At 29.0% G+C, this 17,315-nt stretch overlaps 1 protein-coding gene across 3 annotated transcripts in view; it reads left to right on the forward strand.

The window, feature by feature from the left end:
- The window catches only part of LOC132744227 (G-protein coupled receptor moody-like), a 114,941-nt gene that overhangs the window by 9,608 nt on the left and 88,018 nt on the right, over positions 1-17,315 (forward strand). The window contains exon 1 of one of the 3 annotated variants that reach the window (XM_060732869.1): positions 10,647-10,664. The exons of 1 other annotated variant lie outside the window; for it this stretch is intronic. The gene's annotated coding sequence lies outside the window, so the exon portion shown is untranslated. Of the gene's footprint in view, positions 1-10,646; positions 10,665-15,843; positions 15,986-17,315 lie in introns of those variants that run through there. One more of the 3 variants, XM_060732867.1, reaches the window with a different exon arrangement.

Raw genomic sequence — 17,315 nt, forward strand, 5'->3', positions numbered from 1 at the left:
AACAAAATACAAACAAATGTATAGTTCTTCAATACAATAATGTACAACAATCATCTTAGAAAAATGATAACAGTTTGATAGATGCAACAAATGTAAATAAATTTCATCACTTGAAATAATTACTAAAACTTTTAAAATAAACCTCAAGACATCAGTATAGAAAACAGAACACTGATATTCTTGTTTAATCATCCCTTTTATAGCTCCTTCAGTCATATAATTCTATTTCAGTTTAAATATCAAAGAAGGTCTAACAATAACAGCGAGACACATGTAGACGTGACGTCAGTACAGAACACAATACATTAATATTCTTGTTATAACTCCCTCAATCATATAATTCTATATCATGTTAAAAACAACGGAGGCCAAACAGTAACACTCTACTTGGAACCATTTAAATTTATTCTTTTTGCGCATTTAAACCAGTCCTTCTTACTGTTCTTGTTTGTTTTTAGTGATCATTTTCCTTTTTTATTTGTCTACTGGCCTTGTCCTACACAATATGTCATGCGTTATTACTGAACATCAATTTGGCTCATAATGGGGTATGATATAATTCTTTTGAAAGTGGTAATTAAAAGTGAATAGTAATTAGTATATAAATAAATATGTTTCAAAGGACATCTGTAGTACTGAATAATCAGTCAGCTTTGCAGCTAATATTAATGAAACATCTGTTTTTACTCTATATCTGTTAAATGAATTTACTTGTTGTAAATCGTGTAAACAATTATTTTGCTTTTAATCTCATTAAGAAAGTCCAATCTTTATATTAAAATCTATATGTTTGGCAATGGTAAAAAAACATTTTGTTTCTTGTGACAATCAGCAATCTCACAAACACCACTCCAGTGTTTCATTAAAAGACAGACTACCCTACTTAATGCAATTAGATATTTTCATTGTGTTGCAACTTTCATATTCACTAATTCATACAATGTCTGATAATATTCTTCTAAAGTATGGGAAATCTCTAAATGACAAAGTTTATATGATATTTTCTTTCCGGTGTCGATAAAGAATTTTATAGCTTCTTTTGTATGAATATATCGATTTTGTTCAGTCGTTATTTCAGGAAATTATTCTGTGACATAATAGAGTCTTATTTATAGTTTACTTAATAAAATATTTCTTATATAAAACGATAGAAGTGTGCCACAAAATTAATCAATTTTGATCGTGTCATCTTTGGACATAAATTTAAATCTAGATGTTTCAAAGTTCATTAATAAAACATATCAATTAAATAATGCTATTTGTTTAATTTAAACGACCCCCCCCCCCCAAAAAAAAAAGAACAATAATAGCAATAAACAACAACAACAACAAAAAAAACAACCCCAAACAACAACAAACCAGGTTAAAGCATTTATCTAGTGTCGCATAATTTTCGTTTGATTTGTGAAAAAAAAACATGTGCTCAAATTGTACAATAGGAATAGTTAAAAACATAAAGTCATTGAAATGTCATTTAACATAGGACAATTTCAAAAGCTTCTCACTGTCAAATTTTTCATATTGCTGAAGTATTTTGATTCTATTCTGTTCTAACAGAATCACAATAAAATAAATGGTAAACTTATCCCAATTTAATAGCAGAAATAAGTAAAACCCATGAAATCAGTTATTAATAAAATTGAATGCAGGTCACAAAAAATAACCGCGATGTTAAAAATAGTTACGCTTTTGCTCATTTTGTCATATGCATGACTTATTTCTTGACTTATTAAAGGTCCAATGCTATATTGAAAAATCGTATTTAGTGAAACTCTAAACATTTCGAATCACTGGTTTCATATATACTAGTAAGCGGATTTCTTTCGTAGGCGAATATTTATTGTCAGATATATTTTTTACGCTAAGCATTCTTATTTAATCACCCAACAGTGATATCAATATACAGACAAAAGGCTTCTACTGCAATAGAAAGTAAATATATCACCCATTGTCACGTCTCTGTAAAATTCCATGCTTATTCAACATGCAAATTTAATCTCAGAGGAAGACTTTTTAAATATGTCCTTTCCTTGATTGTTCATTTGCATATTCCTACTTTGCATTATCTATCTAAATGTGTCACAGTAGTCTACCACTTGATGAATGGAAGTGTTGCACAAATTAAAAAACAATATATTACTCACGGAACCAATTTGCTAAATATTCATGAGATATTTTAACATATTGATTTGTATGGATGAACTGTTAGCTGAATTAATAAACAATAAATAAATAAAAGCCAAGACAACAAGACAAGAACTGCTGACCTCTTTGAGGGATAAACAAGATTATTCTGAAAAATATAAGCATCGACAGTACGAAACATTGAAAATAAAGAGAAATTTATTGTATAGTTCTGTTTTTCAGGTGACCATTAATTATTGACAGACAAAACTTTTACTCAAACATGAACAATTTTCAAATAATTTGACTGAATGTCACTATGGTAATGTAAGAACTATTTTTGACAATCTTTGAAAAGTAAGGTTAACATACAACAGTCAGAACAACAGCAAAAATCAAACTTTCTTGCAATTGTTACGTATTTATCACAGTTATCTGCACAGGATCATTTCATCAAAAGGCTTATAGAAAGGAGTGTTTAGATAATGAATACAATGATTATGGAAAATAAATGCTCGATTTGTTCATTTCAATTTTGATGTACTGTTTCGTGCCATCATGTCCAGTTTTGATTTTTATTTACGTATAAGCAACAACTTATTAGAGTACTGTTATTGTATCTAATTATGGACAGTATGGCAAAATACGTGAACACAGACCTATGGGAGACTAGTTAATTTTTTTTCACAAATCCTCTAAGGCTAGTTTATAATTGAACTAGGAGGCAACATACTCACAGGAGATGAAGCAGTGTCTTATTCTGCCGTGTTTGATGTGTAATATTGAATAGGCTCATTCTTCAAAGTAATTTAGAATTGCCTTAGAGGTTATTAATGAACTAGTCTCTTTGATAAATTGATGAAGTGGAATATAAGTAAATGGTTGTCACACAATGCCCAGATTGTCACAAAATTGTGAAGACTTTCAAAGGAAAAACAAATTATGTTATGTTATGCTTAATAAGTAAATGGTCTTCTACAAAATGTTCTTTGTGCTCAATAAAATGTCAGTTAAGATTATTTTTACCTTACTCACTATTTGTTCTTTTAAGGACACACATTTCCTTTGAAACATTTTCTTTGCACATTCACATGCAACTTTATCAGCTGGCTGTTTATACCTCATTATAGTAAATTACTATGTAATATACCGGTACGCTATTTAAAAATACTTTCTTTTTTTGCTAATATTTTCAAAAATATTCTTTACGTAAGAAGTCTAAGAAATGGATACCGGTATATATCGCAAAGAATTGTTTGATAAAAGCCAAACTTTAAACCACATAACAAGAAAAGACTAATCGGTTTCAAATATAATATATCATTGGACTGACTGTTGATCACAGATTAGCAACATAGAAATGACATGTTCGGTGCATATTTGGTGCATATGTGATGCATATTTGCCCGCTCTTGACAATTGTTGAACTTGACAATGCACCCTTCTTATGTTGTTCAATTCATCCAATATATTTTCTATTGCATTAAAGTTTGGAGATAATTGATGTACGTCAATTATGTTGATGTTATTTCTTGTCGTGTGGACTGGTGCTCCATCCTGTCAAAATTTGTAAAATACACTTTTTTAAAGCTATTAGTACAGATTAGTGGTCAGATTACCCTTAATGATCAGAATCTTTCTGAACTATCTTGTGCAGTGCCCAGTTACACGCGATGGTCTTTAAGATGGTTAAATGTTTAGCATTGACATACACAACTAATGAAATCATAAGAAATACTCAAACCAGTTAAAAGAATTATCTTTTCTTTCTGATACATATTGCTATAAAAATTTTCAAATGTTATTCTTGTTCGCTGTTCATATAATTCTCGTTCTTTTGTATACAATCAATAAAAATGTCATCTGAAAGCAAATTAATATTTCTCGAACATCATACATGCTAAAATTTATCGTTTTTATTCATATATGTGTAATGAAGGGTAATAATCACCTACTTATTAAACATAGTTGTCTGATATTGGAACATATTTGACGATCAACATTCAATATTTCCTTCGTTAATAACTTCTTCTGTGACATATTTAATACTGCTTTTGAATATGATAATAAACATTACGAACTTGTTAGGAAAATAAAGATGACATATATGAAATCTTATGAGAAGGTAATATAACAAACAAATGTTTATTATTCCGTTCTATATATAATCTAATATATAGTCTTAACAGACAGCTGGGACTTTTACTGGGCAACAAAATTATCATGATATACGACTGTCATATCAAATAGCTACAAATAAGTTGCAGAGACTTAGCACAAATAAATTACCATTTAAATAAATAAAATTTTAAATGTAGAGCATGGATATGCATATGGAACGAATAATGAAATATAAAAGAAAAACAATTAAAATTTATAAGGGTGGTGTACCTATATTTCTCTTCCTATAGGTCAACTATCCTTCGGCCAATTATGAATCAGCTTGTATTTTACTGAAATATAATAAATAAACGTAACACGCAGCTGTCATTCGTACGAAAGACCGGTAGGGCCATTTAAACTTCATGAATTCACGATTTCAACTTCAAGAATTCACGATTTCAACTTCATGAATTCACGATTTCAACTTCATGAAGTTGAAATCGTGAATTCGTGAAGTTGAAATCGTGAATTCTTGAAGTTGAAATCGTGAATTCATGAAGTTGAAATCGTGAATTCTTGAAGTTGAAATCGAGAATTCATGAAGATGAAATCGGGAATTCATGAAGTTGAAATGTCCCTACCGGTCTTTCGTACATTCGAGCATCAACTGTTGTCTATTTATATCTTGTTTTTTTATATCAAGGACCAATGCACTTTTATGACAATCATGAAAATAAAACCGCATATCAACCGAACCTAGTTTATTTCCGATTTCCTTAAACTACCATAAAAACACATGAAATGATTCATTAAGTACATAAGGTTGTAATACATTCCACGAAATAGGGCACACTTTCCTGTTGTAATACTCACGAAGGAAAATTAGGATTGCTCCTAAGTACTGACTATATCACTGAAGTAATTGACGATATTTTATTAGCTGAACACGCGCGTTTTTTGCAATATCCGTTTACGTTCAAACTCAAATATTTGTCTGTTTATATAAAAGACCAATGCACTTAAATAATAAAACCCCATATCAACCGACCATATATTATTCCGATTTCACTATAATACAATAAATAATTCAATATAAATAATTTAAATAAATAAACTTTAATATAAAGTTCATTAAAAATAGTAAGGTATACTGATAAAATAAAATAAAAAAACACATGTTATTCTAGATGAAGAAATAGTGTCTTAATACATTTTGCATGTTATGTGAGGTTATATTTTATTTAAATGAACAGCATGACCAAATTGGTTAGACCTTAATATATATTTGTTCTGGATAGCTATGATCACTGACAATAATATTATAAAGCTACTAAATTTTTAAGATTTCTCTTGATATTTCATTAAATTTCAAACATTCAACATGGAAACAATTCTTCCTCATATTGTCCAATATTCTATAATCTTTGACAATCATTGGTACTTAACGTTGCTTCGTCAATATTTGTACACTCCTTTCAAAACACACACAAATAGATAAATGTTTAAAGAAACTAACTGCATTATAAATATTTTTCTGTCATCTTCAAGCATATGAAAAATACATAGATGTTAAATTGTTCGATTCCATTGAGGCAAGAGATGATTTTTTTATCAAAAATGGGAAAACGACAGTGAGAATCAGTTTGAAAAAGTAAGATCATTTGCTTAACAAATATATTATCAGAAATGGACACTAATACTAACACTTCTGCACACTAATTTCCTACGTCAGCGTCAAAGACATTCGTGTAGGTAATCGTGAGCCGTTCATGCGTTTTTGAAATTTCAATCAGAATGGTTACTTTAAATTTATTTATGTAATGAAGGTAAATATTGTATCAAAATATATTAATATGATATATATAGTACGCCTGGAACATTTAACAGAATCAAACTACATGTATAATAAATGATCATAATGTATCACTTTGTGATTCCTTGAATTGCCTTTGAATGTCAAGCGGCTCATCAAAATTATTCTTTGTTTGGTTTCCTACTTAATGCCTCTCCGGTGGTCCTGTGCGGACATACTTTTGTCCGGGGGTGTTGGCATTAATTTGGCTCGTGTACATTAAGGTTCTTATATGTTTTTTGTTTATAATTGTAGCTCTCTAAAGCTGAACAATAGCTGATTGTCATAAGATTGATATACGTAAAAAAATAAATAATAGGAAAACTTAATTTCTCTCATCGTTTATTAAATCCATCCAAACACATATTTGGATTTATAAATTCTGTATGAGTATTGGTGAAAATATGACAAAATTTAGTCCCAAGCTAATGTGACAATAATTTTTCAAGTTTATTTTGTAGCTTGTTGACGTTTTTTTGTAATACAATGTACTTCATTGCAAAGATTTTTTAACTAGAGCATCCTACCATTGATTTTTTGATTCAATTGTGTTCATAGAAAACTTCAGACGGTGTCGTAAGTTAATCAGCATCCAACTGAGATATGAATTATAGGCAAACAAGGCAAACTAACCGTTGGGATTTACAGCTTCCTTCGCTAGCTGTTTTCCAGACAAGATCAGTAATCTTGTTTGTACGAGAATATATAATCATCGTGTCTCACTTGACAGAAAGAGAAATCACCAGTACCCAACAAACATCTAATGAGTAGCCTTAATTACGAGAATGTATCAAGTAGTGACTGTAAGTGAATGCATTTAATGTTTGCTGTCTTATGGCTGTGTCTTTGTGATTGTTTCCACCAAAAGATGTGCATAATTTTATCATGAAATACTGCAATCACATAACCTAATTGTATAAGTTGTATCTTGACGTGATTCATGTGATAAAGTTGACAAAGTTCCACTTCAGAATCAACACAAATTTTAGAAATTCAATTATCTTTTTAACTTCTTTGACAATTTTCTTTCATACATAATGTTTTTGACGGTTTGAAACATATTTAACACCCAAAAGTTAGCAAAACGTATTTGTAATAGTACCAACGACTAAAATGGCATGCCGATATATATGGGGAGATAGCATAAAATTGACTAAAATAGTCGGTCTTAGTAAATGATTTTCTAAGTGAAGCTGATAAAAGAATATATCTGATCGTATAAATAAATATTCTTCACCACATGTTCTTGTTTTACTGTAAACAGTGTGCTAGGGCGTGGACAGTAGCTTGTATCAACCAACAACAAATCCACAATGCAAGTTTGTATTATTCAACCTTTAAGTACATCATACATGTATATCAAACCACAATTATAAGAAACTTAACTTTAGCTGTCATTTATTTTAGATAAGATACCTAGTCAAATACAAGTGTATTTGATATGAGAGAAAAATTAGACTTCTTTTAGAAAATAGCAAAACTAATAATGATAAACTAGACAACGTTCTTTAAAAATGTGACGCAACTAAGAAACCCTTTGTCAAATAAACAAGTCATACATCAAAGAACCCGGTCATTAGTCGTTATATATTATATTTCTTGTTGAGAAGAAACATCGTCCTCGTCAAAAATATATTTATCTATGTATTACAAATTTGAATTATGTAAATGATTATTCCGATTTCCGAAAAACTTTTGCCATTAAATTCTATTATAGAACTAGTGAAACTTTCATATATAATGTTACAAAAATACATATTTGTCACTTGGGGGTTAAGTTTATTTTCTAGCAATGGTAATATAAAGGCATTCTCAGGAGACCTGATAAGAGATATATGTCACTATATTTCACTAAATTGACATTAACCAGATAAAGTATATCAACATTATTTAAATGTTCATATCGGGAAACATTTTTGTGAATAAATATGTTGCAATGAAATGCTTATTTAAAGCGAATCCTTGTTGCTTACTATATGTAAATGTGCAGCATAAATATGTAAAATACAGAACAATGCTGTTACCATATTTCTGATAACATTTAATACCTTTAGTAATTATATTTAGAACTAACTAACTAACTAACTAAATAAATGAATGAATGAATGAATGAATGAATGAATGAATAGAAAATAAATAAATAAGAATGGAATATAAACTTGCCTTTCAGGATCTCGTTTAACCAGTTTATATTGTTTAAAATTACTAAAAAAAGAAGACGTTACACAAATTAATAAGTAATCTTTTCTTTAGTTACTCATGACGGACAACGTTATTCAATGTTAAAATAACGTCTTAAAAATCGTAATTTTATGTGTAAATTATGATCTCATGTTTTCTTTAAGTACATTATTAAGTAAAAATCAGGCGCCATTTACGTTAGAGTGTTTTTGAGAGACAAGTAAAACATGAACACAAATTGTATGACTAATAAAAGGATGTATCTTTCTGTTGAGAGCATTCAATAATTTATTTTACGCTGAGGATTATTTTCTGATTATTCTGTTTCACATTTTCACCGTTTCACATTGATTAAAACTGCATCATTTGTGTACAAAAATTCTATCTATATTTCAATATTGAATACTTTTATATTGCCGATTATTACTCTCTTGACGAAATTCTAACTGCCAAATAAGTATTAGCTCTGTGTTCAGGAACATAAATGTCTAAACATATAAAGCATGATGAAATGCAGAAAATAATAATCTTCTAGTAAAATACACACACTTATTGCATGAATGGTTTCATCTTTGCGGATAATGCATTAAATACATGCAATACTGTAGCAAAAGTTCCCGAGTTCCTAAGTTTGTGAAATATGGAAAAATTGGTGATAAGGTGTAACGGAAATATAATGTAAATATAATGTGACAATAATGTAACAATGTAACGAAACTTGTGTATCATTGTACATATTTTTATGCCATTTTTAGGCCATTTTATCCATAAATTTAATTTAATCACGCCAGACTAAAAGATATACTATAATCGACGTAAAGGTGATAACTTACAATGCACATGTATATTGAAAAATAATTTAAAAATAATTTTGATTTTACAAAAACTGAACAATATTTTTATATTATATTGCCACCTTCTAATCGTTCAGCTTTTAATATTCTAGGAGTTTTCCCTGATACGGACTCAAGACTTAAGGGCTTAAATTGAAGATAGAACTTTATTAGAACTGAATTATTGTTTTTCAATACAAGACCAAATTTACCAAAACCTAGTCAGGATATTAAAGACATTAAGATCGTTATATTGTCAACATGGATAGTCAAGTGAAAGAAATAGATAATATCGATGCAAGGTGCACCACTACGCAAATAGCTAGTATCGTTGGCAACTCATTAAGAGCAGCAATTTGTCTTTACAACTCACTGGTCCACCATTCAGGTTGCTGGTCCTAAAGGCAAATCTGTAAATGCCAAATTAAGGCAAAAGTTCTTCGAAAACTAAACAGTTACTTACGAAATTGAAGACCAGTAACTCATTTTACTAAATGTTAGGTTGCTGCATGACAGCGTGTCATCACACAAACTTAAATGTCATAACCTTTAATGAATACTAATAGACATTACCCGATGTTTCGGATCGAAATTATTCAAAATAAGTTTGGTTAATAACGTTACAAAAAAGTGCAAAGTTTTGGTTTTTATTTTCCCCTGTTTTAATTTTAGTAATAATTAAACAAGACGACAAGGTCAGCAGTCACCTCTGATATCCGTGGTTATATCAGATCATTTCGATTAAAATACCTTGCAAAATTTTCTACATTTTGATGTCGTTTGAAGGTCAAGCTTAAGGTCATTTTATCATTTATCGGCTGATATCATATTTATGTGGTATGAAAGTACCGTTACTACACTCGATGAGAAATTGTTTTTGTTACGTTTCTTCATAGTTTGGCAATGAGTGTTTACCTACTGAGACCGAAATGATTATCCGTTGCAACAAGTATAGAGCCAGGGCATTCTAAAATATCTTTGTACAGGTGGTTGCTTAATATTTGTATTTTGTTATCAAAATCCCATACATCTTAAATAGACTTGCAAACTTGCAACGTATGGCAAAGTTATTACAGAAATTGAGCAGGTGAAAGGTCTAAGCCGCACTGGCAATTGACCATCTGTGTCATATGTTATGATAACAACACTTATATCAGCATTTTATCATGCTATACACTTATATGCATATATGCTTAAATGGTGACTTAATATAAATATTGGCTATGCAGACGATATATCCGAAAACGTTATGAATAAAATAAGAAATTTATGATACTGGATTATAGCTGACTGTCCTTAAGAATGCCGTCTTATGGAAAATATAGTTGTATTAGTAAGGTAATTTATTGGCAGACTATGAAAACATTCAGACTTTATTCAGAAAGCCGGAATCCGTATATGGCTAGATACTTTCCGATAAACAACACAATCAGAGCAAAGATTCTAGTCAGCCATTATACAACTGACGTCGGAAACATAGATGCTTTAAATGCAAGAAGCCATTGTACAAAGGAACATTCTTATTATCACGCTTGGTATATTGGGACAGTTTTTTAGGAAAATCTAGTAAGGTATGCTTAGATATTAAACTTAAAGCGATAAGAAATACTTGTATATATTCATAACTGTTTTTCTTAGTTATAATGTAAATATAATCTTTTGCAATGAAAGTGAATATTACATTATAAACATGTTACGCATGTTTTGAAAATTGATATATTTATCTTCTGGAGTATTAACCTTAAACATTGTGTTACAAGGTATTTTAATAACTTTATACGAGTGTCGTTGTTTTAATACATGTCTTTTAAAATATATGTATAACATGTGATAAGAAAAAAAATCTAAATTAATTGTCATACACTTTCGTTATAATGTTAAGATTCTAATTCAGGAATATACGATATATATTTGTTTCGAGTTGCTGTCGTTAACGATTATAGTAGACAAGAAAAAACGTAATTCTTTTTGTATATATATTTCATTTAATAGCCTTTGAAATAAATTGTAATTTAAGAAAGAAACATAAGAATTGGTTCAGTTAAATATAATATGATACTTTAAAGTTATATGAATTCTTGATTTTGGTGTATAAAGTTAAATTCTTAACGATGAATATATCATATGAGAAAATCTTACAGAATATTACATTATGTATGTAAAAATAGTTGTGCTTTTGGTTGTTGCATATTTTATACTATAATAACAAATGCTTCCATCCACCTGAAAGTTCAAATTTCATCCAAGCACAATTGTTTTTTTTAGATAAAATATTAGTCACTGTTTTCCTTATTACGTCATTTTGACTGTATGTTGTGCTTGTTATACACGTGAAACTAAAATGTAGTCTATATTGTTTTAATTTGGCCAACACAAATTTCTTAATATTGTAGATCTATCACACAGGAAGGATACAGTATTATTAAGAACATAAATAATTTAACTGTTATTGTCAAGTAATAAAAAGAAAGGGAACAGAATATAATTAAATTTGCATACAGAGACGCTAACTTTGCCATATTTCGTGTTATTATTTAAACGTCAATAGATTATTTTGAATGTGTGTCGTGTCAATACTGAATTTATTGAACGAGTTGAATACAATTATATTATGCAAACTAGCATACTGTTATTAAGAAAGAAAGGTACACGAAGATAATATTCTATTTATTACATATCCAAAGTAAGGACTGTTTACATAACGCAAACGATGTCACGTTAAAATATATGCACGGTTGTGCAATACCCTTTCTTTACGGAGTCCCAAAAGCGGCACGAGTATGAAAAAAAACCCACCCCCCCCAAAAAAAAAACAACAACAAAAAACAACAACAACAACGACAACAAAAAAACATTATGAAACTTTGTTTATAACTAAATTTGAAACCGACATTAATTATTGCTTCGCTTAACAAATGTAATTCAGTTGTGCCACAATTTTAGATCACATTACACTATTTTGAATTAAACAGAAATTGTAAAAAACTATTTTGAAGCTTCACATAATCTAAGATGTGCCTAAAGTGCCATATATATATTTTTTCATGAATAGCTTTTCAGTTTAGACGAAGTCTTATCCAAACGTGACAAAAATATGAATAAATGAAAACAAAATTTACACTATTGCCAGATATAATTGACCGCATTGGCGTTCATGATTAGAGTGTGCGCATTCATAATACAATTAATATTTCATATTAATTGCTATAGTAAAACAAAAATAGTCTGCAATTCAATTCTTTTCCCGTCTTACCGTAACACATGAACTTATAGAGTTTTTATAGAGAAGATAATTTTGTTTGAAATATCTATATATCAGATATGTGTACTTATATGTTATTAAAGTGAAACATTTGAAAATGCATTTTACCATGGTAAATTGACATATGCAAGATATAACATCTTCCTATATTTCCCAAAGCGATCTATTTTAGTAAGATAAATAAATCTTGAAACATTAATCTATATTTCAAAACATATATTCAGACATAAAACAATGCGCGATACAGAAAGCTTGAAAGAAATATAAATGAAATATTTTTATTATTCAAAGCTCTTCTCTTCAGTCGATCTTTAAAAATAAATGTTAAAAACAAATAGAACATATAAATATAACTCGTCACCACCACTAAGGTTTCGTTTGAAATAAACCCCCCACTGTTTCAGGTCACCAAACATTTTAGTTAAAATATACTTTCATTATACAATATTTATTAACCAAATGACATAATTTTCAATATACTATAACACATACGAATTATTAATCCCGTGAACATAATTGCATTAAAATACATTAATGAGCCGCGTCCTGAAAAACCAACATAATAGGTTGCGACCACATGGAATCCAGACCAGCCTGCGCATCCGCGCAGTCTGATCAGGATCCATGCTGTTCGCTTACAAACCCTATTACAAGTAGAGAAACTGATAGCGAACAGCATGGATCCTGATCAGACTGCGCGGATGCGCAGGCTGGTCTGGATCCATGCTGGTCGCAAACCCATTATGTTGGTTTTGTCATGACATGGCTTATTTGATGTTACTATGCAAATCAGTTGCCTACTCAGAGATTACCGCCGGAATTACAGAAACTGTGAATTAATGGTAATATTTAGGTAAAACAAACAAGTACGGTATTAATGTCCTTAATTTGAGAAATACATTGTTCTGGTTTATATTTTCCATTTATTATGACACATTTTTTTATTATTTCATCCGTTTCATTCTCCTTTAGCACTAAATTCGTAAGTACTATTCTATTGAAAATAATGAAGACTTACGTGTTATTTTAATAAGGACATGTTCATTGTTTGCAATAATGTTAACAATGTTTTTTGAAGTATAACATTATTGCTACATGTTTATTTTTTATTTTAATTTAGAAATTAACACCATTATAAACTTGTGAACATGCGACTTTATCAAGTTTTAGGGAGAATATGTAATTAAGATATTTAATTATGATACAAATTCAGAGGGATTATCTAAGCTGCAATACGTTTGTAAGTAGCCTGTTTTTAATCTTGAAACATTATATTGCGGGTTTTAAATGTCATAACCATGACAAGGTCTGTCGGGCTATTTAATAAAGATACAACATGCATGCGTTTCGCAAGCAATTGTAGGCATTGCAAAACTGTTTTAATCTTTTTTTTTTTAAAATTACAAGCTGATGATATCTTTTTGTCAACAAATGGTATATATTTTAAGCAGTACATTGAATATTTCTTTTATTTCTCGTTTTTTTTTAGAGAAAATATGATTTAAGAAAGAAGTGCTTGTTTATCATCGTTTGCATTTCATAATATGTGCTTATAAATGAATCCTTGGAAAATACGTGTTTAAATAATTTCCCATTGACGATAAAAGATCTTATATTTGATGTCATCTATGTCCATATAGAAAAGCTCGGTGTCATTTTATAGGTGGAAATGTTTATTTTGCTTGTTTGAATTATGGCAGTCACTTCAGTGGAGATTTTTGAATTTTAATGTACATTTGTATTTATTTGGATTTAATTTCTGGTACATTAAATATCCAAAACGTTATAAAATCTTAATGGATTTTTAGTACGAAAAGCAGAATAAAACAAAAAGTCTAAATTTGTGTTTAGATTTTGTTTGTATTATATTTTTATCAGGACATTGCATTATTTTTTGTTTATATCAGAAACTATTTTGTTTTAGGAGATTTTAAGACAACATGGATAATGTCGACCGACAAAATTCTTTTAAAAATACAAATGTAAACAAAATATGTTATAAGGTAATACATTGTTTATTAAGAGAAACTGTGTTATTTGTGTAGTTGATTTGTTTTGCCCTAGAGTAAAAATATTTACCAAACATGATACTATTCACATATATATTATTTATTGTAAAACTTCGTATTAATCTGCACATACCTTAAAGATAATCAAGGATGTAAACCAACAATTAATAAAAAAAAACATATCCCGGATCTTTGTTGTCTTACCCAGCTATATTTTACGTCCATTCAATCTTAAATACATCACCTGTCGTTATATGATATAAAATTATCTTCATGTTAGAAGATGCATTATATGCATGTCTAGTCGGATGGGGGTTGTGTTCATTGAACGCCGCCTTTCCTTGTTGATCTTGTTTATCATATTTTAATAAAGTATCATCTCTGTTCTTTCCTTACCCTTTTCCTAGGGAAATATTGATAATAAATGACATTCAATATGATATCTTTTGTACTGGCATTTGTAATATCCTTCAGTAATTCATTCACTTTTTATTGTCTAGACGATACCTTTATGTTTTATCTTCAAAATATGCATGCTATATATCTTGAATGAACGATAACATGTGCTTTGATTATTCTCGAGTCTCTAGAAAATGAGCTTTCTTTAAAAAATAAATAAATACAAAAAATGAATACTGCAGTATTACATGATATCGCTCTTATAATATATTTTCAGCAAATTGAATTTTAAAGGTTTTTTTTATTTCAAGGTAGACATTTCATATCAAATTTAAAAACTTATACGGTAGAGCAGTATAACATTTCATTTTTCAACAAGTTTTTTTTCGAGGGGTGAGAAATAAAGAACATATTGAATATTTAAAATCTGACGTAAGAAAGAAATATTTACGAACATATGTAACTACTAATTTCGATTCCTTGCTATGTGTTATATAGCATATCTTTTCAAAGATTCAAAATGGGATTTGTATATTGTCCATAGCTATTTCCATAAATTAATCAGCTTCTTGGAAAGCGCATCATTCCATAGATATTTCCATAAATTAGCCAGCTTCTAGGAAGGCGCACCATGGTTTTATTAATCAATCTGAAGTATTTTTGCGTTTATTTATTGCTAACTACTTATATTTAACTAATTGTTAATTAATATATTTACCATCATAAGAAACTATCAAAGCAGATGATATTTGGTGATATGAAAATTATCGATAAGCTATATTTCATTAAACAATAGATTTTATAATCAAGAATTAATATGAAGCAAATATTTTACATATTTATTTCGTTAATTAAAGTTGTAAAAATAGTCAGTAAATATTTTAGATGGTTTACTTAAGTAAAAAAGTGTTTTATTAAAATAAAAATAACAAGCTTTATTGTTTGTACTACATCTTATACGTTTTATATATTATTATAACCACTTTGCATAGATGAGCGTTTTTCCGGTTGTTCACATTCATTGAGATTTATATGTCCCCAGTGTTACTAAATAAGTTAATTGGTCTGCCCACACAATGAATCAGTGTCCATTAATTTCTAAATGTATATCGAAAGTAGAATATAGTTTCTTATAAGAACACAAGATATTTTATATATTTTGGATTTATTGGATATCATCGAATTGAATTTACAAATTCTATTTGACTGTTCTTCTATAAAGGTACGTGTTGACTTAAATTATTTATTATACTTTATGTTTCCTCAAGATAAAGTTTTATTAATACGTGTCATTTTATTAAAACTTGATTGATTACTTTAGTTAACATACAAATACTACCAAAGTTTAGTGTTAGTGCTTATAAACAAATGCACATATCAATTCTCATAACTAAAATGAGAAACAATCAGTTAATTAGATCATTTAGAATAGATATAGTTTGGCTTATGTGTCAGGATTACAAACTTACGATATAAATTTTGTTTCTTATTCTAATTTATAAATAACAAACTTCATCATCAACTAGAAAAATAAGAAAAAAGATTGTAAAGCATTTAATTAAAACACAGAAGACAAACTGCTTTGTACTTTTCAGAATACATAATGGCTTATTATTTTACTAAAAACGGCATGAACATACCTTTCTATAAGGTCATTTAAGCAACATGCCTCCATATTCATGCGTATTGTTATGAAAATTTTGAAAATGCATATAAAGTTAAATAAAGTTATTTACACATTGCAAACGGCACTTACAGATGTGACAGTTAAAAAACGTCTTTGGAATATTTCTTTCTAAAAGCCTGATTTGAATCTGAGGCTTATTTTCTGAAATTTGTTTTCGATGATACATTTAATTGTTGGAGATATCCTCTACAGTTGGCAAGTAAATTGACTTTCTATTATTAGAGATTTCAAGTTAACGTTATTGTTTAATCTATTGATAGCTAATATTGACTTTTGCACGTTTGATTAATACAAACAAAGTCCCTACTTAAGTGTGTAGTAAACCTTTTGAGAGACTTTTGTAGTCCTACAAAACCATAAATTTCAGTACCAACATAGGTTACTATTTGCAAAAAATGTTTTTATTTTAATTTATCTAAAATCAGTGTAACCAGGAACTGATCAATTTTAAAACATCGGCTATTCAATTAAACTTTAGCCTTCAGGCTGCAAATCAATCTACCGATGCGACCAGTGTATACCAAGATCAGCCGGAACATCCAAAGTTGTCGTCCATGAACAATCTCAATAATTTTAAACTTTATTATTGTTATATTAATTAAATAGTTTAACAAAATTATTTGTTTCATATCACGTTCAATAACACAAATGGCATTTCATGGTTAGATTAGGATGCTGACTTTTACAATCAAATCTATCACCACTTAATTATAGAAAAAATACATTGCAAATATAATGTAGGTTTTCAATTAATTTAGTTACGAAATGTTTAAACATACAATTGGTTCTTTAGGATACTAGATTGAAATATGTACATTTTCAGCATATTTAAACAAGTAAATGCAAAACATAAAACATATTGCAT

The sequence above is a fragment of the Ruditapes philippinarum genome, unplaced genomic scaffold (genome assembly GCF_026571515.1).
Source record: "Ruditapes philippinarum isolate M1 unplaced genomic scaffold, ASM2657151v2 ctg1491_1_1_1_1, whole genome shotgun sequence".
NCBI classification, from domain to species: Eukaryota; Metazoa; Mollusca; class Bivalvia; order Venerida; family Veneridae; genus Ruditapes; species Ruditapes philippinarum.